This window comes from Strix aluco, chromosome 1 (assembly GCF_031877795.1).
Source record: "Strix aluco isolate bStrAlu1 chromosome 1, bStrAlu1.hap1, whole genome shotgun sequence".
NCBI lineage: Eukaryota > Metazoa > Chordata > Aves > Strigiformes > Strigidae > Strix > Strix aluco.
In genome coordinates this window covers 111,963,675-111,990,892 of record NC_133931.1, presented here as the reverse complement: position 1 = coordinate 111,990,892, position 27,218 = coordinate 111,963,675, and the positions used below count along the sequence as shown (strand labels likewise).

General features: G+C 42.7%; 1 protein-coding gene across 4 annotated transcripts in view; it reads right to left on the bottom strand.

The window, feature by feature from the left end:
• DPP6 (dipeptidyl peptidase like 6) overlaps positions 1-27,218 on the bottom strand; it is a 565,289-nt gene that overhangs the window by 388,474 nt on the left and 149,597 nt on the right. The gene's annotated exons all lie outside the window — the stretch shown is intronic.

The window sequence follows — 27,218 nt, the reverse complement described above, 5'->3', positions numbered from 1 at the left end:
CTATCATTGCTATGAGAGAGATCCCAAAACCAAAGAAGACTCTTAACCCTCATCCAGTGGATGGGCTAGGGAGAGAAAGGCGCTATTGTTCAGCAATGAAAGCTGCCTGCTCGCTCCTCAGGCCTATCATGCAAGTGAGCAAGGCTGTTCCTCTGCCCTCAGAGGATTCACTGGGAAAGCAAGACACCTGCAGAGACCCAACTCCACAGGAGCAGTGTGAGTCCTCCTGCTGCTGGCTGCGGGGATGTGCCCTTCTGCACAGCCTAAGGCAAGGAGTGTGCCACATGCAAGAGCAAGGCCATCTTGCTAATGCACAAGGTGAAGGCAAAGCAAGCATGAAAAAACAAATAAAGCAGTAAGAACAACAGCTCAAAGCACAATCAAGAGAACAATTATCAACCCAAGAGGAGAGACATTTTATGCCCTGCTACTTTCTCTGAGTCACGGGGCTACTGCTAATTAGAACAGATACAATTTCCAGGCAGAGTGTGATTTTCAAGTTGATGGTGTCCTTAAAAACGTTTTCTGGCTTTCATTACTATTCATGGCACAGCAGTTTGCTCTCACTTACCCTGACTCAGCAAAGCTCTTACATGTGCTCTGTTTTAAGCACATGCTTAAACCAGTATGTTATGAGAACATGGGTCTTCTGTTGAGCCAAGAGCCCCATGACGAATGACTGGAGCTCCTGACTGGGAGGCAGCGTGTACAAGCTGACTTTCAGCAGCTGCACATGGAGCACACAAGGGTCAGGTGGGTCTCTGGGGGTGTGAGCACGAATGATGCGTATTTAAGGTAGATGTGGGCATGATTGATGCGTGCTTAAGGGAGGTGTGGGCACAGGCTCAAAATAAGTCAATGTGACATTGAAGAGGCTCAGATCTGCTATGGAGCTGGAGAGGTGTCATCAATTAATAGGTGCCAGGGAACTAGCAAATGTGGGGCACAACTAGCACTTGGAGCAGTGGGAGAAGACAGAGCACCCTGCCATCTAAGTAGCCATTACTACAAGCTTGGGCAATTGAGTTCAGCACAGTTTTCTACAGAAAGATCCCATAGCAGGAGGATAAGTCATTTTACTAGCCAGGGAGATGGACTCTGTGCCTGTCAAATGCCTTGAGGATGATGAAACATCAGGAGGCAACTCAAAAACCAATGATCTTCTAAAATCTTTTATGCGTGGCACCAGTCTCCCAACAATTAGAACTGAAATTGTACAGCAAAAGGGCCCTAACAGCCAATGTAGACAGTAGCTCAGGCCCTGAATTTGCAGTCGGAGTACATGCAGCATGGCTTCATCACCTCATGTAATCCACTACTGCAGACAGCAGTGCCAATGCAAAGGGGCATTTCTGCTGCTGCAATGATCATCAAATTGCTGATTTCCTGAAGACATGCTGAATGGCCTGGAGACACAGAGAACATTTCTTTGCTGCTGACAATGCTGAGTTCTGTTCTTAGTACTTAAGTACTGGAAAGGAGGAAGAAAAAAGAAGACAGAGTTTACTTGTAATTGTCTTGTCTCCAGTTCTGTCACTTGCTTTATATTCTTGTTTTTGTCTCCTCATCTGCTCCTGCCATAAATTTCTGGCTGTGCTTGTAAGGTCTTTTACCTGCACATCAGCACCCAAGGGATGCAAGCCGTACACAGGGCTTACCTTCTGTCGCAGGGTCTCCGGAGGGCACAACCGGAGGGTCTGAGGGAAACACTGTGATCTTCATTTCAGTGACACATCCTGTTCATGCTATTTTAATTGTGGTTTAGTGGCTTACAGCCAAGGCAAGGAGCGAATTTCAGGGCAGAAGGCAGACAGCTTTTTACTTTCATTCCAGTCTCTGATATCAGACATGGCTTCAAATCACCATATAGCTTGAAAAATGCATTACAGTGCACAAGCATGCCAGCCTGGTGGCAAAGCCACTTGAATGAAAAACAGTGACACACATCTATTCATTTCTCCTTTTTCTATGCATTGTCCCTTACTCTCTCTTTCTCAGTTTGTCTTCCCTTTCTTTTATCTTCCTCTCTTTTCCTGGAAATTTGGAGAACTTCTACAGCAGCTTGAAACTCATGAGAGTTTTACACAGTTCTCACCTGGGAGCTAAAAATCAAAGTCAAGTCTGCGTCACACTGCTTAGGAGAGACTGGTGCTTTCTCTCTCCACTACGGCACAACCTCATAGCATAAGGGCAAGAGAGACAGGAAAGCTGGGCTCAAACACACCTTCTTGGGAAGCGGCACGTTAACTTCACAGCAATCTCATCTGCCCTCCTCATCTCTACTCCCCACGCCATGTATTTCAAATGTACTGCTAATGCAGTCCAGAGACTTCCAGAACATCCAGACCTTTGCTGCTCACCCTCACTTGGGGAAACTGGCCAAGTTCTTCACCTCAATGGTAAATAATAGTACGCTTCTCGCTTAGAATAGTTTGGCAAATTTATTGTGTTGTGGCCATGGACTGCTCTGACTGGATACAAGGTCAACCTCTGTCAGTCCCAGGTTCTCTCACTTTGCTAGGCAGTAATTTAGACTGCAGAGGGAAGTCCTGTTCCTTGATATATTGAGAAAGGATATAAAGGAAACTATTCCACTGTGTCCCAAAAAAAAGGATTACTCCACTGATGTCTCAGAAAGAAAGGGGCTGACCAGGTCATATGTGGAAATACAAAACTGATGGCTTAACTGCAGGGGTAGGGCAAACAGTGAAGAGGGATGTCGGGGTTTGGGTGTACAGGAACAGCAATGCCACTATTATTTTCTCCCCTTCTTACAAAAGACCTCTTTATTTCTTTCTTTTTCCCTTCCCAACAGCAGATAGCTAAACTGTGACGCTTGTTCCTCCAGGATGCTGTGTATGCCAGATGTGTATGCCATATCCAGTGACACAACCTTGGGCACAGAAACATCCTCAGCCATAGGCTACTGGGAGGACACACGGAGGGAGCTACGCAGTCTGCTTACACTAGTCTAATTTTCTTTCTCTAGGCAACCGCTATTGACACTTGTCAAAGATAAGAAACTATTTTGACCTTTGGTGTGATCCAGTAAGCACTCTGCTATGTTTCAGTACTGGAATTTACTTGGTGACTTCAGCTTTCTTTTAGAACCCCAATGCCTGAAATAATAGAAGAAAATCATAAAAGGACTTACGAAGACTTAGAATTGTTTAATCTCCTGATTATCTTCAGCAAATCTCAAATTGTGGAGTCTCAAGTTTACACATGCTGGGAATCAGTAGTACTGATGCTGCACACCTTCTGATTCAGTACTTATCTGCTCTATTTCTCCATGATAGTGCACTGCTCAACTCATAAAGATGTCTTCTCCTGCTGTTCTGTGCCAGGAACAATCTGGGAGGCAGCAGTAACAGAGGACTTAAGCTATACATTGCTCTGGATGTTCTTCTCAGCCTGTATGTTTGTGATATGTATAACAGAACAGCCCATGCATATCCTGCCATGTGACACACTACCTGGTCTTGTGATGCAACAGGGATCATGATGTGAATCTTCCCATTGCCTCTATATCCTGTGCACCTTCCCAGCATCAACATGGAAGCAGAAAAGTAAAGATTTGGCAAAGCTCAGCCACACTTGATGTTCACTCCCAGGAGGGAAAGAAAGCTGTGCAGGACTGTTGCAGGTGGCAAAACAGACAAGCTGCAAAACAAGCCTCGCTGACCTGCTACCACCAACTGATCAATGTTGGGTCCAATTCTTCTTTGGGGATTTCCATTGACTTAGTTCCTTAAAAGGAAGGAGTTCACTAGTCTGTACATTGATCTGGAAACTGGCAGTTGAGAGAAAAGGCAGAGTAATGCCAAATCACAGATCATGTGTAATCCCATTAATGGTGTCTAAACACAGCAGCTGTAACCTAGGCTCCACTGTAACCAGTCCCCACTGTGGCCCGCACAGTATGGTACTTGAAAATGCTTACAGAGAGAGATTAATGCACACATGGCCAGCTGGGTTGTTTTAAGCTGAGATCCACAGCTTAGATCACAGGGTCATGCTCAACCCCTGTGGCTGGCCATGAACAATTTATATTCCATGGTCCACAGCCCATCCCCAATCAGCACACACAGCTCTCAGAGACATGCAGCAGGGTTTGTTCTGTGAACTGAGGGGCTCATTGAGATTCTACTTATGAAACAGGCTACTTCAGGGATGTCCACAGTTTGAATAATTTAAAGTCAAACTGGACAAACACAAGAATGTATTATGGAGAAAAGCCTGCTCTGGAAGGATAGGAGATAACTTCCTTGGTCTCACCTCTCTCCTCATCACTTCAACTGTGTTAAGAACTGATGCTGGAAAATGCTTTGCCTGGTGGAGTAACATTACGGTCATCCTGTGAAGCATCTGTTTAAAAAGCAGAACTAAGCACACCAGGAAAACCAGCATTAGCTGTAGTACTGAAGACCTGCAGATGTATCTGGTAAAGCATCAGATCTCCACAAATCAGCTTCTCCAGCAGCTGTGAATTTCAATTTAACCACACCCAAAGTTATCCAGGTTAGTTTACTATCTACCCTCATACCCTCTCAACAGGAAGGAGAAATTAATCTCTCCCTCTCCATCAGTAGTGGCTCCTGTCAACATTTTTTCTGCACATATTCCCAGCCTATTCTCTCAGTCCTTTTACCACCATTATTGTATTTTTGCTTCTGCTTTTTCTCTCAGTAGGCTGTTGTGTTACATTATACACCTATAGTATATTTTAGGCAAGAGAACCAGCTGTTCCCCTCCTTACTTGTTATTCTCCCCCTTTTTCTTTCTTTTATGCTTGAATTTCAGTTGGGGTCTGCACATAGAAGCCATGAATCCATCATTTTGGTGCCCAAGGCACAGGATTCTAGGCCAGCTCCACAGAGATACTTAAATGCCAAAGCCCTGCAGAGCTCTGTTCTTCCACATAACCAGACTCTAATGTTCAAGCAAATTATTATTATTTGTACATGTTTTATCATGATTTTAAAGAGCAGTACATTCTAAATCTTTGCTTTCTGTTAAAACTATGACAGATACTACCAGAAGCGAACTTGTTTATTCAAACTTCAGTAATATCATTCCACAGAATTTCCATTCTGATCAGTCCCATGAACAATAATAAACAGGCAATTTGCTGACTCCTAAGTGGTAAGAATTAATTTGAATTTCATGAAAAGAGATACGGATAAGGGAGAAATAAATTAAGAAACACAGTATATCTTCATACCCAGTGATTTGTTCTAGCAAGTTCAAGTCGCTGGAGCAGTTAAGTCCCAGCAGAAAGTTCAGCAAGATCAGCCATGCAAACACAAACTTCTTGTCTCTGGCAGCCATAAGGAGACCACAGTGAGGTTTGTGCTGCCAGGACTAAACTCCTAATGGCCTTCAGTCAAAAGAGCCTTTTATCAGACATGGCTACACCTACAGGAGTCGCAGTTCTACCTCCACAGTTGCAGTAACTCCATTCCAAACCTTTGCAGAACTAAGTCAAGGGTATTTTCTGACATTAAATGTCAAAGGTAGGAAAAGTGAAAAAAAGGAAGTGACATTAGCACAGACCCATATATATCAAGCATTAATTCCTTGTCCTACCATATATTTTGAACGATAGAAAGTTTTTCAGCCTCCCAGCAGAGATCAGTGCTTGAAATCTGAAGCCAGACAAATTCAGGTGAAAAAATGAGGCATGCAGTTAAGCATAAAGTGATTAACGACTGCATGACTTAAACATCTTGATGGATTCTCTGTCACCAAGGCATGTTCAGATCAGACCGGATATTTTTCTCTGATTACACTCTATCTCAAACAGTTCCTCAGTGCAAAGCAGCCATAATTCATGGAAGCTCATGACCTGCAGAACGAAGTTGTCAGTCAGACTTCGGAACAATTCAACCTCATGCAGCCCTTGCAGTTTTGAAGATGCCTTTCAGCCACAACCAGCACCAATACTCCATGCATTGCTAGACCATGCCTGGACAGGATGAGATATGGCTCCGGCTCCATCAACATCTGCCACACAGCCCTGGCAGCAGCAGCTCCCCTATTCCATAGGCAAAGAAGTGCAGCATTTCCTGAGCAAGCACCTCCCTATTGTCTTCAGTAGGCTAAAAGAGATGGATGGATGGAAGTATCCCATGGACCACATCTGATCTGTGAGCTACCAGAAGGACCACAACAGACTAGACAATTGCAATAAATTTAACCTTCTAGTAGACAAGCACATCTGTATTAAGCGCACCATTTCTTAACTTATTAAAGTCCAGTCTAGACTGACACAATGAATTGCCATGCCAGTAAAGCATCCTTATGAGATCTGGTTGAAAGAGAAATCTTGCAGATATAATCAGCACAGGGGTATCCAGACATTTGTTCTGGGAAGGTGTAGAAAGAGTATGAGCTGATTAACTGCAGAGATGAGAGACTCCTACCAGTCTCAGGGAAAATGAGAAACAGATCCCAAATTAGTGGCATATTAAAGCAATACTTCATCAATAGCTAGGAAGAATGGAATGAGATGGATAGGATAGGGACAGGGACACTGATGCTTTATGCACTAAAAATTCAAGTGAAGATCACAAGTTTAGTCTGAGATTTGAAGCGGCAGAGCAGATAGCTCTCACCCACACTGATCAGTCCATCACTATACTGTCACAGTGCTACTCACAGATCAAGACTCCACTGGACAAGGCACAAACAGGCTGTCTCCAAAGAATGGATTGTTCCTTGGGGCTCAGGTGCAAACAGGCAAGCTACAGCAATCAATAACTATCCCTTGGCAGCTGATCTGCAATAACTTTCTCTGTGCATACTCTTAGCCTATGGCAAATGTAAGGCAATTTGGATTAGTTTAGTCTTTACAGGGCACTTACTGCCCGAGAGCTGCCACTTAACAGATCATGTGCCTAAACTCTGTGATTTCTTCTTTACTAGTTAGGTGCAAGCTCATTACATATATCAGGCATGCAAGCTGCTCTTGTCTACATTAAATATGCCAGCACATTTCCAGCGATGCAGCAAACTCCTGCTCTTTCCAACAGAGGAGCTCAGAGTGATTGCAGAATACTGAATGTTATCTGGTGCTCTCAAAATTACAAGCTCTTTGATGGTTTGGTAAATGCACCCAAACCCACAGTTCTAATGCAGCAGAATCTTGTGACCTGAAGATCAGATAAACTGAACCTAATTATGGAAAACAGTGAATAGATCTACTTTATTTCTCCAGGTGGTTCAGAATTACTCCTTTTAGCATAGAACATAGCACCAAACACTGCTCCATTTGATCTTAAATCCATAAATTATTGTTCCCGAACACAAACTACCAAATATTTACAGGCCACAAACTGAAATTGAACTTTCTTTCCAGAAAGACTTAACAGTCTCAGGAATCTCACCCTTACTAAGCTTTCTTCCAAAGAGACCACACCTTAAACTTGTTTTCCTCTTTATGGCCAAGCCTATGCAAATCTTCTTCCCAAAAGACATTTATGTCCTCAGAGCACACACAGGAATAATTTCTTCTGCATTCATTCATAAACCTGCATTTGTTTCTTTTAATTTTCCTCCTCAAATTTAGTCCTTTGAACCACTCAAGACACAGGAAAATTTCTACTTTCCAGGTACATGAAGTTTCTCCAGCCTCAGAGAATCTGGAAGCAGATCTTTTGTCATATAAAGTAATAAAAAAAAAAAAAAAAAAAAAATCCTGTGGTGCTGCATTTCTCTCTTAGCAGGAGGACTACTGTTTTCCATTAAGCAATGATGAACGTTTCTTTCTATTGACTCCAGGAACTGTTCTAAAAACCCTAAGGATGCTCTGTTTTATTAAAAGTAGGAAAATCCTCTAAGGTACGTTACACCATCTCTGAAGTTCTGCCTAAACTTAACTCAAACGTGATATCCCATGGAGCAGGAAGATGAATGGGAGACAGATTTCAATTAGTCTTTCTCAGGAATAAAAACACTGAAGATATAAAATGTCTCTTGAAATGCTTCAGTAGAAGAAATAAATTGTATACAGTAACAACTAGAATAATATAAAATTCCAGAAGAACATGCATAAGAACAAGAAGGATCGTGAAAAAAATAGTTGTACTTTACGTTTTTGTGGACACTGCTTCTTTCAGCTTAGTTGGCTTTGTTCTACTGATGGACTTCCTGGAATTTCACCATATCTCAGGCTAAAGATTTTTGGAAATATGCTGGGAGAGGATACTATCATTCTTTTCTACATGAGCTGATCCATTTTGCATGGAATACTTAAATTATGATGTAGGTCAGAGAACAATAACAATTCTCTACCATGGGGTCTAACACACTCTCTTGGGAAATCAGATACCTGGCTTTAAAACTTTGCTCCTGGGAATGTTTAATTATCTCTGCAAGGTGGTATGGCTTCTAGAACCTGTCCTGGTTTCAGCTGGGATAGAGTTAATCTTTCTTCTTAGCAACTAGAATAGTGCTGTGTTATAGATTCAGTATGGGATTTGGTATGAGAAGAATGCTGATAACACATTGATGTTTTCAGTTGTTGCTAAGAGATCGAGGACTTTTCCACTTCCCATGTCCTGCCCATGTGCAGGTGCACAAGAATCTGGAAGGGAGCAGAGCCAGAGCACCGGACCCAAGTTAGCCCATGAAATATTCCATATCATGTAACATCATGCTCAGTATATAAAGGAGGGGTGGCTGGAAAGGAGGGGGTTCTCTCTCGCTTCCGGGATTGCAACTGCAGGATCTTGGTATTTTGGGATTGCTAGCCAGGAACAGGTATCAGTCAGCGGGTGGTGAGCAGTTGCGTTGTGCATTACCTGTTCATACTTTCTATTATTGTTATTTTTTTATTCTATTTCAATTCTTAAACGGTTTTTATCTTCAACCTACCAGTCTCCCTTTACCTCTACACTTCTGTCCCCCATCCCCTGGGCAGGGGAGGGTGAGTGAGCAGCTGTGTGGTGTTTGGCTGCCAGCTGGGTTTAAAGCACAACAAGAAGGAAGACTCATAAAATCCTGTGTCTCAGTGATTAGGAAACTTCCTGAAAGACAATTTCACTCATCTGGACAGACTGTTACAACTCCCTTCTTCTCCTTTTTTAATTTAGGCTAAATTAAATTTTTATTGCCAAAACTGTCCATAAAGTCAGGACAACCTTGCCAGTTTCATGAAAACTAAAATTACAGAGTTTGGAAAAAATTTACAGTTCATTTGGAAAATAGTTCTGTTAAGTTTACCTAACTACCTCAGCACAAACCACATCCTCTCTGTGCCAGGAACTGTATGAATACCAAGAGAAAGGTAAGTTCTAACAAAAATAATTTATTGTTAAAGCATGATACAAAAGACAGATAGATGCATACAAAAGGAGAACAGATAGTGGAAATGTGTCAGAACGGTTGATCTAATTTCTTAATGAGTCAGGTAGAATTACCAAAATATGTCCTTTGCTATCAGAAAAGAATTCATCATTCCCAAGTCACTAGATATTTCCAGTATTCTGACAGCTTTGAAACTACAGAGAAAAGATGGACCTATTTTCCCACAGTAGCTGATTCTTAAAGAGGATGAGAACAAAACTATTCTGTTACTCAATGTTACTTAACGTTACTTGACTCAGTTACTCAATGTTAACAGTCTGTGGTCACACTCTCCTACTTCTAACCTACTGATGAATCACTGCAGACTCTGTTTGCTGTCGTGTAATGTCATCTCGTGTTTTCTGCTTGCTTTTCTAAGATGGGGCTTCTGCAGACGCAGTGGTCTGAGGACATAAGAGACAGGGTTTGTAGGAGGAAGTGCCATTAAGTCAACTGATGTAAGAGGAAAGACTTCAAATCTGAAGTGCTCATGAACTTCAAAGTTTGTCTACTCACAAGACCAGTTACCCTAATAAAAGTTATTACTCTCCCTGCAAGTCTTGCTTTAAAACTAAGTAGGGCACAATATCAGGGTTCTATATAGAGCTGATATAGTCTAATGCAACCTTAATTTAGCCTTGTCTTCAAGCACACAGGGATTTCCACTACAAAGGCCATTGCCTCATGAGGGAATTAGTAGGGCCCATGGTGACATGCATGGCTGAAAATAAACAGCATGCAGTAAATGAAGCACTGAGCTGGAAAGAAAGAGAAAGGACAGTTGCATGACTAAGCAAGTAGACTGACACCCTGAAGACACAGATGATTTCCCTATCTCTCATACAACCAGGTTTTGTGATGCTGGGCAAAACATTTAAGCTGAATTCTGCTAAGTGAGCACTACAGTGTTATTTACTTCACAAACATTCACCTCTGGGACTTCTGATACTATTTGTAGAAATGGTGAGGGTCAGCGTTTTCACTGAGGTCACAGACTTATGTTTTGACTCCCGTAAGAACAGTCTCCACATCAAGGTATTCTCGCTACATTAAGAATTGTTCCTCAATTCGCTATCTATGGAACAGGAATAAACCCCTCCTCATGCTCAGCAGCAGTCCTGTGAAACCGAATTCACCAGGTTTTAAAACACATTCAAATACTGTGGCAGTAAACGCTAAGGAAGAGCCCATGAGAAAATTAAACAGCATCTGAAGAGAGTGCAGATTAAGGCCTAGGGCCATACATTAAACAACAGGGGGAAAATGAAATGTTTAAGAGCTTTTCATTAAATCACTGTGAGCATGGGAAGAGGGGTCCTGTGCAAAAAAAAACCCCACAACAACATGTAATCATTTAATTAAAGACTAACATAAGGCACACAAGGAAACTAGAGTAATGAATACAAGAAAAAGTTGAATGAAGGGATTCACTAGCAACTTTAAGTCCAGTACTGTTTATATTTTTTGAGTGCCTGACGTGGTGATGATTTCTCTGATGTATATTGTAATACCATGTAGAGATATCTAAAGGAGCCCTGAACTTCTATCAGCAACTGAAAGTTTACAGCTGTGGGAGTAATCAGTAGATAAATTAGTTCTGACTAATACGAGTGAGCAGCAGCTGAAAGCTGGCACTGCAGCAGTGGACCATAGTGCTGGCGGTACCCTCAGCACTTCCACAAGAATACCGTACTGGGCCATGCGCACATAGCCTTGGTGCGAGGGATGCTCATCCCTTGGGCACACATAATCCCAGGGACGCACTGATTTAGATCAACTCTGTGTTTGGTGGCATGTGAAATTCCAGCTCAAATAACCATGAAAATCCTGAGTCTTCAACATATATTAGCACTTTCAAGCAGTATAAGCTTACCACTTGATCTTTGCTGTCTTGAGAAGTAGAAAAAAAGCCAGGAGTTTTAGTGCTTCACAGTTTGGACATTTTGTTGGGTGAATCATTTCTAGCACAATGCCTTTTAGCCCAGGCCTTAGAAAAATCATCAAGAATAAAAAGCACGAGTAGGATTATAGGATATAATAAGAATGCTTCATCTTAACAGCAGTGTAGAAACAATATCAGATGGCTTTTACGCATAACCAAAATCTTCTGGAAAATCTGCCCAATACCACACAGGGATTTAAAAGCTCCTGAAAAATTAAATGGCATAGAGGAATAGAAGCCAGCTTTCTAACTTTCAATCACATGCTACAGCCATGGTGTTTGCTGACTTACTGCTCGCATGCAGCATGCTTTCCCCCTGCTGCTGGGATGAGTAACTGGAGATTACTTTGGCAATTCCCACCACATCAACATACCCGCGGTCCTGTACACCCTAACCACTTCTTCACACTTGTGAGAAGCTATCATCTGCACCCCCTGCCTCTAACCACACTGATATTGCATCATCACCTCTCCCTCAGCACCCATTAGTGCTCAGAAAGCACTATTCCTGCATTGTCCAAATAGGGAGAGGGCTCTTCTGCCCATGTTGGAATAATTGGTAAGAAATTTTCTGTCTTAAAGCAGTCTTGCTACATTAAATATGTTCACACATATGCCTCTCATCACTTTATTTGACGAAGTGGCTGCATTAGTTTTAAACAAGTCTGTGCTGTAGGTCAACTTTTCAAAAGTGCTCAGGGCCAGATGCAATAAATGACATAGCTGCTTACAAGCCAGGCATTGCCACTCCTACATTGTCAACATTTTGAGCCCACTGTGAGCTTGAAAAATCAGCGTATTAGGGGTATTAAGGGGAAGAAGCTATCAGGAATTGCCTGGCATGTGTGGTACCCCTTCTTGGGCATTTTTTTACACCCACCATCTGCTGAGGAGCAGAGCCCTACCTCTCAGAGCTCTTCCAACCAGCATACAGCTGTGTTTGCTTTCCCTTGGTTTCCTTTCCAATTCACCTGTCTCTCCTGTGTTCAGAAAGGACAAGAGACAGGAGAGCCTTTTTGAGTCTTCAGCAACAGCCAAGAGCTCATTCTGGGAGAAGGGAGTTTGAATAAGGCTGAGAACCAAAGCCACTAGATGAATGCCACAGCTGCTAAAGCATCATGTGGGCAGTTTTGCCTCTTCGAAGCAGAGTTTCTAAAATTATTGGTGTTTTATAATGGACTCAAACCTTCCAATGCATGTTAAACCCACTCTGAACCCACATAATGCAATGAGCCATTGAAGGGCATCAGGTGTGTTCCCAGATGAAGTGAACTCTTACTCAGACTGTTTCTGATTCACAGAGAGACTTTGATGGACTTGGGTGCTTACAGCTGGGCAATTCTCTCAAACAGCAATGCTCTTGTGGCCTAGGGATCATTTATACTAAAAAATGGAAACATCCAGTAAGGTTGTTCAAACCCTGAGCTAGTTTTTTCAATCATTTGGATCTACTGAGCTACTAAATTCTCTTTAGATACCCAGATCTGCAACTGACATAATCTGGAGATAATTTGCATTCAGATTTCACTATAGTGGTCCTATAACACAAACCAAACTGCCTGATATTCTTCCAATAGCTTCTCAGCTGCAGGCTTTCCTTTGCAATCTGTCTTTGTTATGGAGATAGGCAAAGGTACTGTTTGTAAAGGACTCTGGGACTCTGTGTAGAAACGCTAGAGCAAAGCACTTTGACGAAACAAGAACATACAATTCTACAACAATAAGGGAAAAACAACTTCACTCTATTAAATTTGTGCACACAGACTATTTGCAACTTAAATGCCTATAGATGTTGCTGCCCTTGTAGTGACAGACCTCTTAACATCTTGCCTCTTGAAATGGAAAAGTGTTTGGCCTACAGGGGAGGTAGCTAGAAATCCTCAGAGAAATATCATATACCTGATACAACTGACACAATTTCCTTGAAATGCAGCAATCCAGGGACTCTTGAATAAACCTGACTGAACAATCTTAAAAATATGTGCAAAGGATAGATTCAGCCCTGTATAACCCATTTCACTATTTTTTTACAGAATGTAATAACCTTTACTCATTCAGGAGATTCTTCGCAAAGTTGTTTACCCTGCATAATTAAAACTGAAGTTCCTGTTACCTAGCTGGAGGGAGAGACCTCTTCACTGGCTGCATGCAAAATTTCAATAGGTTTAGTTATAGAAGGGGACCTCATATTTTCTCTGCTTCCAAGGGCAGGTATGTAATCCCATAAAAGTAGAGTTACTGAAATCTATCTTTGCCCAGTCTTACTGGAAGACCGTTCCAATACTTTAAAGCTCAAGATCTTAGAAATCTTGTAATGTCCAGCCTAAATCAATTTATGGACAGATTACAGCCATCTATTCATATTCCAACAATATCCTTTATCTTAAAAAACTTTACTGGCCCCCAGAGAAGGGCCCATTGACCTGAATAAATGAGAAGCAGTGATTACTGAAGCCGACTAAGAAAAATGCTGGGAATGCCTGGGTCTGACAATGAAGCTTTCTCCTAGATAAGTATCTTGAGGATGGACAGATTCTCCATTTCCACCCTTGCCAGCAAAGGGGAGAGAACAAGCCATAGAAAATTCTAATCTCCTGCTTTGATAAGAGATAAGACCCATTAAGTATAAAAAGCCTCTTTGCTTCTTAGCAAGCACATGAATTTACATTTAGAAAATCTGAAGATTATGTCATTGTGAAGTAAAGAAGAGATTTTGGTGCCGTACGTTGCTGAAGTGCTCTGAGCTCCAGGGAAAGTAAAGAGAAGTAACCACTAACTATGACAGATACCTATTCTAAGTTTTTATCAGAAAGTTTAGCAATGTCAATAGACAAACTCAAATAACCCATTTGACTAAAAGCAATCACAGATTTCTTCACACAATCTTAGAAATTTTGGGTATCCAAACTGATGTTAAGAGTCTCAGTTTACAGATAATCTCGTTGCCCATTCACCCCTTAACAAGCCTCTGCCTGGCTTTCATGAAAACTAATGAAGCAGAATAATAAAATAGAAATAGTCAAATTGTCTTGTCTGTTTGGAAAGTCACAGCTAGCCTGTATGATAGGGGGGAAAGGGAGAGAGGAAAGGCAATCCCTAATGCCCAACATGTATTTTGCAATCAGCCAATCAACCATTCTTCTTCTGTTTGTAGAAATGCCTTGAACAGAACAGAACGGTCCTGAAATGGCTCATCACTCACAAACATTTGATGAAAAGTGGATTCGGTTTTTGGTTTATGATACAGCATGCTGGAGGAGATGAGTTTTCTAGATGAGATACAGGCAGTACACATAAAACCAATCTACTTCTTTCTGCTTTCCAGTGCTGTGCAAGGCACTGCGTTAAAGAAAAACACAGGAGTGGGCTACTACCAAAATCAGCCACATGGATCTCACTTATCACTGTTACAGACATTGATCCTTGTACAATTCATCTACACAGCATGTGTGGCAAACTGGAAAAACCTCTGTCACACACATGTGCTATCATTTGTTCTTTAAGTTACTTTAAGCATAAAGCCTTGCATTTTATTAGTGTTCCCCTCAATATCTATCTCAGCAATGTGCCATTCAAACAATGCTCACCAAACCTTTCATAAAGGTACCTGAAGCCTGCTGATTGAGTTGTCTCGCAGAAGCCTTGATAATAATATACAATTGGAGTGCTTTTAATCATTTTATGAAGTTAGGAAATTTTCATCTATTGAACTTCAGTGGACCACAGAGAAATTTTATGGCTCATCACCAATCGAGATCAGGTGAAAGGAATGCAGAATGGTGCTTTCAAATTAAATTACAGTTTTTCAGGTTGGACTGGCACAATCTGTCTTTAGCAAAAGAGGAACCTTTTGTGGAACTTTTAGAGCAAATTCAATCCTCTGATTCACACTGCTGCTCCCTATATTTTCTACTAAATTGCACAGTTAAAAAGCTGACTGTGGCATTCTCACATATCTTTCCAGCCCAATAGCGTTGTGCTATCTGCCAAAAGCCCACTTCCAGAAGAGCTTCAGTTTAGCACAGGCAGGAAGAAACAGTGAAGGAACACGGTTGTAATTTGAGGGATTTCACATGCAGATTTACAGAATGGGATTAAACTGGCTTTAACCTTGCTCTTAACCTTCACCTTCTCTCTCTAGTGCCATGAGGCACTTCTTTCTAGCTCGTCCAAAGAGGAGAACGCCACTACAGAGCTGTGCAGTTGCTATGAGCATCCTTGTATCTGGGAGAGAAAGACAGTATTCCCTCATGACCCAACATCAGAGAAGACAGCTGATTTCCTCTCTTCAACTTCCTCTAATATGAAGTTTGCCCAGTGCCTGGAGAAGAACAGCTTATTGAGGAGCATATAATTTGCTATTGACTGAACTGTAAAAACAAAACAAAACAAACAGCCACAAAAGTAATCCTTTTGGCCATATTTACACATGCTCTGAATTTGCATCCTGGGAATTTGCTAAGTGACCTACCCTGAACAATCATGGGACAAGAATTTCAACCCACCCTGAGCTTAAATGCTCATAGACAGTGAATGTTTCAGCGATGCCTTCTGAAATGTTTCTTACCAGAAACCTGACCCATGCCATGAACTCCATTCTTGCAAACCCACATTGACAGACCTGGACAAGAGTCTCCCAGAATGACTGACTGCAAGAAGAAAGGGGTATAGAAAATGTGCTTTTCAGTTACAGATCTCCTAGCTGAGCAGGCACGCATAATGGTGAAGGGTCAGGAAAGATGAAGCCTCATCCTGAAAAGCCACATTAACTGCAGTCATGTCACACAATGTAGGAATGTGGACTGCACTGGACGGTGATAGTGTGGGAAACTCTCAGCTCCTATCTGTAAGTGAAGGCCTGAAGGTACAAGGAGATTCTCCTTGGGATCTCTCCAAACACATGCTTCTGTACAACCCTGTAATACAAACACTGTTAATCCAGGTTGAAGTTACACCAAAAAGGAATATATTCTGGTATAAATTGAAATGGAAAGGGACAATGTTTTGTAAGTGCCAAAATATACTTTGAATTTGTTATCCACAACGCAAACATTTCATAAGGATAGTAATTTTTTTTTCTCTGAGATTGCAGCTGTAACACTACATAACTGGTCACTAATTAAGTATTACAGAATATCTTGCTAAAGACATTACAGAAGAGAAGAGGATGAGAACTATACACAACCAGTTTTTTTGTCAGGTATAAGAATATGAAATACCTGGTGCATTCTAAAGAGAAAAAGAAAAAAATGTAGAAGTTATCATAGAACCAAAATATGGGAGAAATGGCTTCCAACCTCTCCCCTCTAGGGATCTCAGAACACTTCAACAGAGGTGGGATAATGGTGGGAAAGACATTTCAGGAAAAAATATGAGACAAAAAATCCTCTTCTCCCAGATTAGGGAGAACCTGCCCTCCTGCCCAGAGCTAGTTCCTGGATTAGGCTAAGTGGAAGGAAAGGGCAAATGTGGAATATTCTCTCTCACCCATGAGAAATACTTTGTCCTATAGCAAAAAATATTTTAGAAGCAAAATTCCTTGGCTTCCAGTATCAGAACTGGCATCCATCTGTGCATCACAGCTTTCCTCTTTCTTCTTTCCCTTCATTGTCCCTTGTCTGGTTTTCATCCCCTTGCTGTTTTCTCTTGCTTTTGGAGTCTGCCTCATTCTCTCCCCCAGTGGGAAATTAAACTGAGGTCACTGCTTGAAAATTTACATCCAGCCTCTTAATCAGTGCATCATGGCTGTATCTCCTCTTGGGCAAAGAAGTTGTCTCAAAAAGGTTTTAACTCACTAAAGCAGCCAGAATAGCTGAGACATCACACACATAAGGCAGAGAGTCTTTGAAAACAGGAAAAAAGAAACCTTAGTGACAGCAACCACAAATTACTCCATTCTGCCCATCTTCCTTTCCACATTTGCTTCCTTTTTTTTCTCAGTGGCCTTTCCCACCTTACCAAGTACATGACTTTTAACCCAGACAACCCTTCCATCTATCAAAAGCCTGACATGCATGTTTATACTCCCCCAGGACTAACCTTGTCACTTTACCACATTAGCTCATGTTTCCATCTCTGACAACTTGTGGCATGTTTTCCCTCAACCAACAACCACTTTCTTTTATATGACACATAGCACTTAGCAGCCAAAGCACAATAGTCTGATAACTGCTCATCCAGCATCATGTATCTTCTTATTATCTGCTACATTATCCTTATCTAATTGCATGCACTTTGGCTCAATCTGACATTTTCAAAACTACAGATGCTTATTAGCTTTTCTTAGCTAAAAGAAAAATGTGCATTATAGTGATTATCAGCTCCTGGCACTGCCTGTGGAACATTGTAATGAGACAGACCTTTAGCCCACCATAAACAAGCACAATCAGCCCTGTTTTGGTTATTAGCAACACTCCCACAAATGTTGCCACTGTCAGAATTAATGACCACACTGCTAATTATTAATAATCTCATGTTTCTATGGGTTCTTCTTAGCCCAAAAGCATAAATTATTTAATTCTGCACCACTGCAGCGAAGCCACAGATGAAGTCACAGCCTTGATTCCTTTATGGTACCCAACAGATGCAGGTCCTGCCCCACCACGATAAATAACTAGCTGAAGGTCATGCAGCAGGTCAGTGGTAGACCCAGGAATGGCAAGACTTCCCTAACGGTCACTCCAATGCTCTACCACAGATCCATGCCACTTCGAGGTATAGAAATGTGCCCAGAAATCAGTGAGAATTTACCCACTCCTCGAAGAAGCCTCTTCCAAGCACACCAAACTCAGACACCGAGTATAAACAAGGCAAGTAAAATAGATCAGGTTACTGTGATCCTAAACCTTGGCTAAGTCAGTCTTTATCAATTACTCTCGTTTTCAGTGGACCACTGTATGTGTTTTGACAAGTGGTGTTTGTGCTGCAGTTCACAACAGAATGAAGAAGCTGCTTCAACAGCACCCACTTTATTAGAGACACCGTTGTGAAGCACTATAATACCTTTAGTGTTTTCTCCGGGTGCCTCCTCTTGTATCTGAAATTACAAACACCCAAATTTAAAAAAAAGTTAATATAAAACAGACAGAGGAACTGTATCAATAAAGTGCTTACATTCAGTATGCCTGGCAGGAAAACTAGTAAAAGTGGAAATCTTAGGTTCACTATAAACCATTTATGTCTCTATGGCAACATCATTGTTGATTTCTACAGCTTCCCTATCAACAATGTAATAGATGCTTTGTCTTTTAAATATTACCTTTCATTTCTGGCACCTAAAGGAAATAGGAAAAATGAAAACGGAGCCAAACCATATTTAACATAGATTATTCAGAAACATGAAAAGGGATTTAGCAATAAATGACAAACAAATAAAGATAGGATTCTGCAGTCACATGTAACATAATCCCATGAGCAATCTGTACAAATCTGAGAGCTGTGTGTGCAATAAATTTATCTTGGGACAATCAGTCTCTTATGCAAGAGGTCAAGCACTATTTAAAGCAGATCCAAACATCCTCTTTCCTCTCTGTTCATGGCTCCTTGTGTTGCTCTGGAATACGAGATAACCTGACCTGCCTGTCCTGAGAAGAGACCAGGGGAGACAGGCAGCAGCTGAAACTTGTGTTTTGCAGTGCCAGAGGGCATGTCACTGTGAAGCAGCTGGAGAGGAGCCATCTAAGGTTTTGCTGGGAGATCCATCTTTAGGCGCCAGGGCAGAGACAGATAAAGTTGCCAGCAGCCACCTGTTAGATCGGGAGGAAGAACTGACTCATGGCTTCCCAGCAGTGCAAATAAGTTTTTCTCCCATGACATAAGGCTGGGGAAATGGAGAGGGGAAGAACTGAGCTGTGCCTGCAGTCTCTATTGCTTTTAAGGGACTGGGAGGTCTTGGGAGCAAATGGGAAGAGCCATCCACTCCAGAGCCACCTCCCGTATCACCCACCATACCTGCCAACAGCAGCTACCATCAGATCGCTTTTCTATGATCCTGACACAAGCATAAATGTCTGTTTTGCTACTGTCAGCAGTTCATACTTTTGCCAAAGGCTGGCCTTATAAATACAAGTCTTTTTTAGTCCACCTTAGCAAGAGGTACTGCAGGACATTTGAGTTCATCTTCACAGACACAAACTCTACATGACTGGGCTCTGCAAACCACTGCTTATACCCTTGAGAAGGGACAACAGGCAGTAACAAGCCTCCTGCTGCTGCCCAGATGCTGGGCATTATTCTCCCTCTGTTTCTGCCAGAATGGGAGGAAAGCAGCAGGAACAGGGATCCTGTGTAAACCTGCTGCTGGCTCTGCTCACCAAGTGTCTTCAGATCTACAGCTTGGAGACTGCAGTAACATCTGTAATTGCTCAGCCTCCACGGGTTTAATTTCTCCTCTGACCAAAATACCACAACTACTTTCTTTTATGGAGAGTTGGAGCTCATTTTAATGGAAAATAAGGAACACGCACATATGTTTGTCACAAACACTTTAAAATTAATGACTGTGGTATAACTAGAGCTGAGGTTACCAGGCATTTCCCACTGCTGCTTTTTCGTTTCGTGTAGCTCTGTATGTTGAAGATAGCAAGCCTGGGGAGAAATTTGCATTTACTTTTGAGGTCTGCCTAGAGTGAAATCTACTTGAAATGCTGGAGCAGATGTTATTGACAAATACAGAAAAGAAAAATAAAAAACACCACCCCACCTCCGAAATATCATATAATAAAAGTATTAAGACACTCCTATTGTCCCCGCAGGATGCTTTAAATCTCCCTTCTCTCAAAGCAAGCTCCAAACCCTTGAACAGTGAGAGGAAAACATCAGACATTTGAAATGTCACATGAAAACTGTCACTAATGAGTGCTAGATACAGCAAAGTCTTAAATGTGCCAGACTTCACAATTAGTTTTACACCTGTAAGAATATCCTTACAGATAACTGGAATAATTTAGTCTTAAAGTCCCTGTGGCCCAGGACCAGAAACTGCAATAGCTCAGAGGGCTGAGCCACAGCAAACCATCACTGCTGTGGAGCTGAGATGCACTGTCTATGAGACGTGTCAGCTCAGCCTCCAATTTTCCACCTGCAAAGTGAAGATAATAATGTTAAATGCAGTTTTAAAAGGCACAGAGACTGTAACTCATGGAAGAATCTGTGTAATAGCAGAGCTCTACTAACAAGCACCTTGTTTAGAGGAAAATAATTTACACTACGCAAATGATAAGCAATTAAAAAATATGCTCAAAGGAAATCTGGTAAGATTTCATCAGCAGAGACTCACAATATTGGCCTTTTTCACATTACCTCACACACTCTATTAGCTTTGCTTAAACTTACTGCTAGCAATGTGGATGAGTGTCAGACCCCCTCTTCCTCTTTCCCTGGCTCTGCGTTACAAGTTCCCTGAGGCTTAAAAACTGTGTTCATCTTTGCTGGAATCTTTGGGAAGACTTTCAAGTGCTATTTTAACAAAACAAAGTATGAAAGATCTCTAAATTAAAGTGCTTAAAAGCTGAGAAGTAACTAAAACTCTGTTTGAATGTGGGAAAGGAAGGTCCACAAACACTCTACAGGTGAAAAAGTTGTGAAGGACTTGTGTTTCCACTACACAAAAGTCACAGCCCATTCACCCTTCAAAACACATTACTGGATTGCACCACCACATTCTCCCTCTGTTCCCTTTTACACCACTCTGTGCTGCAAAACATACATGTGCCCAGTGCCCATGTTTTACTCTCATTTTTAGTTACATATTGACGGCAAGGACTACAGGACACTACATCTCTTCATATAGACTAATGCAGAGACTCAAGATATGTTTTAATTCAGTTAACTCATCCACACTGAATCTCATCATTACCAAACACCCGCAATTTAATGAACAAAGATAACATTTTCAAAGACGCATAGGTGAGTAAGAAGCAGATCCAAAATGAGTATTTATGCATCTAATTAGGAAATAGATTCCAATACATATTTTTGGATTTGACCACAAATATCTTTTCAAAACAACCCTGAATTTACAGACCTAAATTATCTGTGTGTACAGTACAAGTGCAAGAGGCTTTTGGGAAGAAACTGGTTTTTTGTTTTCCTTTTGGAAAAAAGAGAAAAACATTCCCTTAAAAGATCTTCCCCCATGCTTGAATATGGGACCATTTAAAACTGCTGTTGAACCATTTTTTGATGAGCTTTGAAAACAAATATTTCTCCCTGATGGTGAAAAAGAGAGTTACAAAGCTGTCATCAATTCAATCAAACCTAGAGAAAGCAATAAGGAGTTGAATAGAACCCTCACGTGTCGGCATGAGTATGTAAACAAATGGTTGGTTGGTACTTTACTATAAAAGCAATGAAATGCCAAACGCTCTATAGGAACAGTGTCATCAAGACACGCTGCCACCCCTTGGTCACAGGATGAAAATGCATGTACATCCCGGCAACGTGATGGGAATCATTCAGCAGATCAGGCAAAAATCCCAGTAAAATCAACTTGCAGCTAATGAATAACAGGAGATTTTTCCTGGACCATCACAAGCATAAATATATTAGCCCAAATTAATGCAAAGGTTTTTATTTCAAGGTACAAAATCTTCTGACTCCCAAAGAGCACTTTCAAAGTTGTGATGGACACTATAAGACCTGTCTTCTTTCTGGCCTCTTCTGAAACAAAAATATACAGAGGAATTGAGAGCAGCACATGCTCATAGATTTTTTTTCCCCACCCCCTATGTCTTTGAAAGCCCCTTGAAAACCGGTACAAGCTGCTCTGACCCTGGGCTCAGTGTCTTCTTTCCACACTTGAGCTACTAGCTACTAGCTGAAGTAACATGAGCTGAGTACTCTACATGAGGTATCCCAACTTATTGCACAGTTCACTACTATCAGAGAGATGATTCAGCCTCTTCACATGGTTATTCCTGAATACTTAAAAATACATTCTCTCTGGCACATTTTTTTTTAGGGCCTGCATCATCACCATGGCTAGTAAAGATTGCAGAAACAGAGGCAGATTTTAAAGGCAGCAAATATCAGAAGGTGGTTTAATTCTAAATATAGCTATAAAATAAAGTATAAAAAACATTGCCTCCAGAGTGTCCATCATCCAGTAATCACAAAACATATGATGGGCTTCCACGCAAATAAGCCCCATGATTTTTATAAGGTTTATAACTATTTCTTTTGAAGGAAGCAGGCTGTAATTTTTAATAATTTCTAAATGTGAGCTTACAGAATGTCAGTAGAGCCTAACTATTTCCATTGAAAGAACTTGTCCCAGCTCTCTACATCTTAATGGCTGCAGGATAACTGAATTCAACATCCAAGAACTCACCAAGAAGAGACAGAAGAGGAGATTCTTACAGACTTAAACACTAGTTTCTGTCAATAAGCACAGCAGTTCAGATCTGTAGATAGACTTCTGGTTACAATTCAAATTACTGTAACTTACGGTAAGGCTATGATTCCTGCAGTCCTACAAACCCTTCTATACAATCAAATCACTCATCTCTTTGGGAAAAGACCACACCACTTCTGAAATGCCTGTTGTCTGCAGTTCAGGCCTCAACCTTTCTGAAACCCTGTCCTTGACATACATTTCTAGGAGGCAATACCTCTTCCCATTAGGGAAATAATGAACTGAAAATTAACACTTTCAATTACATGCAACAGCAAGTCTGACATACCAAATTAGTTTTTTTACACTAATGGCTTTGACTCGCACTTCCTCAGGCTCACTCTATTAACAAATGATATTTGATTTACTTAATCCTTAATTTATTCAAGCAGGAAACACAGTTTTACTGAAGCATTTCAAAATTATCTTTATTTATATCTGAATGAAAAACTTCTCAAAATGTAAATCGGTCTGAATAATCAATTGCAAAACTAGTAAAGTATAATATATGGTCAAATGTAGTTTTAAGCAAATGCAGGAAAGAAAGAAATATTCAGAATTCACTTATGGAAAGAATATTCACAGTAACAAAAGCTTTTGTACTTTGGGTCTGGCCATTTTTATATGGTTAAGTATCCCATTAAAGCCAATAGGAGTTCTGGCTAAGTAATGAACCTGTAAGAGTGCAGCATATGGCTCTTTATATAGAAAAGTTTTATGATGTTTCAGTGGAGGGTTCAATATTCTTAACACATAACTTATCATACAAAATTTAATTTAAAAAGGGCTTCTCTGGTCATCATTTTATAGTCAGTGCCTTATAAAATAGATCAATATTTGTGTTACAGAAAAGTGCTGAATTTCTTATGCACCTGATTAATGCATTGTTATCATCCCCATAATTAAAAGGAGCAGGGTTATACACAATCAGCATGATACATCTTACTCAGCACCTCCTGGCAGTTGCCTGCAAAAATTAAACTCATTAATCACTATGATGCCAAAGAACAAAAAGCTTGGAAAAGATGAAGAAGCTCTATTTTATGGAAAAAAAATCTCAAGTCAACAGCTAGGAGAAAATCCCTTCCACCATACAATATGGAAAGCATTAACCTCATCAATCTAAAAATGATAATTATGTTACCAAAATTCTTCATAATCTGCTATACCACCGCACTAGGTTTTACTGAGTCTTCACAGATATTTTCTCATATCTAAATAAATGTAGTCAAAAGGTAAACCTATAACAGAGCAAACACATCATCAGAATTTTGTTTACAGCTGTTGCAATAATTAACTTCTGTATCAATACTGCTACAGAGCCAATTAGGAAGTGGTTTTCTGGGATCATTTATACAGGACCTAGTTTCCTCATTACTTCTCCCATAAATAACATGATTGTCTCATCAGGCTAATAATTAACAAGAAAAAAATGGAATATTTAACCCAGATTTTGTTCACAAGTTAGGTCTACTATACACATTTTCTCATATACATACACTGACTTGAAACACAGTAAGAACTTGTTAAAATACTGAAGAATGTTGTGACTTCTGCTTTGCTGTACTTCCGTGTTACAAAAACAATGTTCTCAAGTCCATCTCAGTGGTGGCTGTAAAGTGAAGCGAGCAGTTGTCATATTAAATCACAATTGTCTTTGTTTTAAATTTTGTTTATTACAAAGTTACTGTTTCCTCTTCAGCCTCCTATAGGTTTCACCTAGTATTTTTCCACCAGTAGTACTTCCAGTGGACAAAATGCTTACTAACAATACTGTGACCTTCAAAGGAAGATCCTGTCTTTCCTTCTGTTTTGTACTGCATTGAGGTCTGTACTGGTGCTTAAAAAGATAGTACTGAATGCAGCGCACATATTTCAATAGGGAAAGTCATCATCTGTAACCCATAAAAAAACCGCAGTTCTCTCCCGATTATTAATCACGTGACAAGCTTAGGAACAGAGCAGTCTCATTCTCAGGTTTGTTTTGGTATTTCCAAGTGTGGCTGGGCAACAAAACTTTGATTCTGTATGTTTAAGCTCTGGCTTTTCCTACTAGATTGATGTCGAAGGACAAAAGACAACGTAAGTGCCCTACTATAGTATTTTTGTGAAACAGAAAACAGACATCTAATCATTTTAGAGATTACCAATGCTGCCTTCCCTGTGATAAGCAACAGCACGTGGTCCTGGCACCCTGCACAAACAGACCCCCTCTCTTTGCACTTCTCCCACAGTCCTTGCCTGCTGCCTCCCTCGCTTTTCCCTTTGCCTCGGGGATTTCATTCCCGGGGCTGCATTCGCTCGTCCTGGGCAAGCCCGCCTGCTGCCGCCGGGGGCGGGAGAGAAACCCCTTCTCTCTGCTGGGATCTCGCCACGGCCAAGGGCAAGAGGCCGCCGCCAGCTCGCCTCGGCGCCGGTCTGGGGCCGGTTCAGGACGGCGGGCAGCTCCGCCCGGCCCGCCCCGTCGGGTTCAGCACCGCGGACAGCTCCGCCGCGCCCGGGACAGGTGCGGTTCAGCACCGCGGACAGACCCACCGGGGGGTTCAGCACAGCGGACAGCTCCGCCGGCCCCGCCCCAGTGCCTGCCTGTGCCTGCCCGCTGCCTCCGCCCCCCCGCCGGCAGGAGCCCTCCTTCCTGCCGCGCAGGCTTTAACGGCCATTTCCACCGGCTCCGTCACGGCCTCAGCCTTCCGACCCCAACGACGCTCCGCCGGAGACCCCCCGCGCAGGCTGCCCAGTCTCCGCTAGACGGGAGCACCGCCGAACTGCCCGACTTGGTCCGCCGCACTTGCTCAGACGCGCCGCCCCCTGTAAAAGTAATTCCCGCGGAGTGCTCACGTCACCCCAAATCCCTGTGTTCTGGCCATGCTTTTTGCACTTCACTGCGGGAGACACCTAGGCAGGCACCTTTCCCTCTACAGATGGCACCGCCTAAAAGTGCTCTGCACCCACACACAAACCCTGAGGGAAGAAAAGAAAAAGAAGAAAAAATAAGACAAAAATAAGGAAAAAAAAAAAACCAACAACCAAAAAATAACAAAACCAAACTCGTCTTTTAGTAGTTTAGTATTACGCTTATTAGTATTATTTTGGAGCCTGTCAGCACAAATCACTCGCACACGCTAAACTGCGTCCTTCGCTTCCAGGCTCAGCGCTTCTGGCGATCAGAGAGGCGGCTCCAGACATCTGCCGTCTCCAAATCCAGGAAAGCAAAATTAAAACAGTCCAATAATGAGGAAAGCGTGCCTGAGCCCAGCCCCGGCGGCGGCGCTCCGCTGGTTCGCAGCGACACCCAGCGCCCGGCGCGCCGCCGGGAAGGGCCCCGTGTCCCCGCCACGCCGGGGAAGGGTCACGGGTGGGTGCGGGCACCCGGGCACAAGGACAGGTCCCCTCCCGCAGCTGGCCAGGGCCAAGGAGCAGCGGCGTCAAGCTCGCTGCCGGTGAGCAGCGGCACAGGGCAGAGTTAATTCAGGGTCCCGTCGCCGCTGGTCCCTGCGGGCCATCAGCGTGGCAATCACCTCGGGGAGATTTAGGTCGATTTGCCTCGTCGCTGGCAAAAGTGCATTTGCTCTACGGGCTGCGAAAGCCTTTACGAAGGGACTGGTAAAGGGACAGGGAACTAAAAGACAGCCCGAGGAAGTTTCCCTGCGAACACAACTCTCCTCCGAGTGAGACAGACCCGCTGTCTCGGCTTCAAGCGGTGCCTTTCCTGGGAAGACTCCCGGAGCCAGAGCTGGTCCCTGCCGCGAAGCTAACGCGTCCCACCCGGGCGAGAAGTATTTTTAACAGACACAAACATTATTCCCAACTGCAGCTATTTGCTTCCCCTTGTGTGTGCTTCCCCAGAGACGAAACACACTTAAACCCCCCTGCAAACCTAACACTACCCGGCGATGGGGAGACACCCGGTTTGATCTACCGCCGGCCCTTCTTCCTCTCCCCGTTTTCCAAATTCCGCCCCCCCCCCCCCCCGAGAACTAGGCGCGATCGACCCAAGCTAGTAGCGAGCCGCGGCCTGGGTGAGTCACTCGTTACTAAGGCGACATGCAGATGCACCCTTTGAAGTCGCTACTCTCGGAGGCAGCGCGGGAGCGGAAGGTGCGCGGCCGAAGTTTGCGGCTTCCCCGCGGGGGCTCGCCGGCTAGTGGCGGGGAGGGAGAGAGAGAGCGCCCCAGAAACGGCTGCTCAGGGGTTAAAAAGTTTCCCCGCTGCCAGGCTGGGGGGAAGGCTAACGGGAACGCAAAGAGGGAGGGACAGGGTGAAGACTTCTGCCCCGGGGGCGTGTTAAAGGGTAAAACATGGAATAACTATCAAAAAAAAAAGGGGGGGGGGGGGGGGGGAAGCCTTGTCGCCTCGCATGGAGGGAGACGGCCGGAGCTTGCACTTGCCGTTTCCAAAAGCACTGACCCCGCGGCCCCCAGCCCTGCTCCGCGGCAGCGGAGAGCCGCGCAAGGAGCCAGGTAACGGAGGGGGGGCGGGGGGGCAGCGCGGGGGCGGGCGAGCCCCGGCTCCCTGCGGGCTCCGTCCCGTACTATC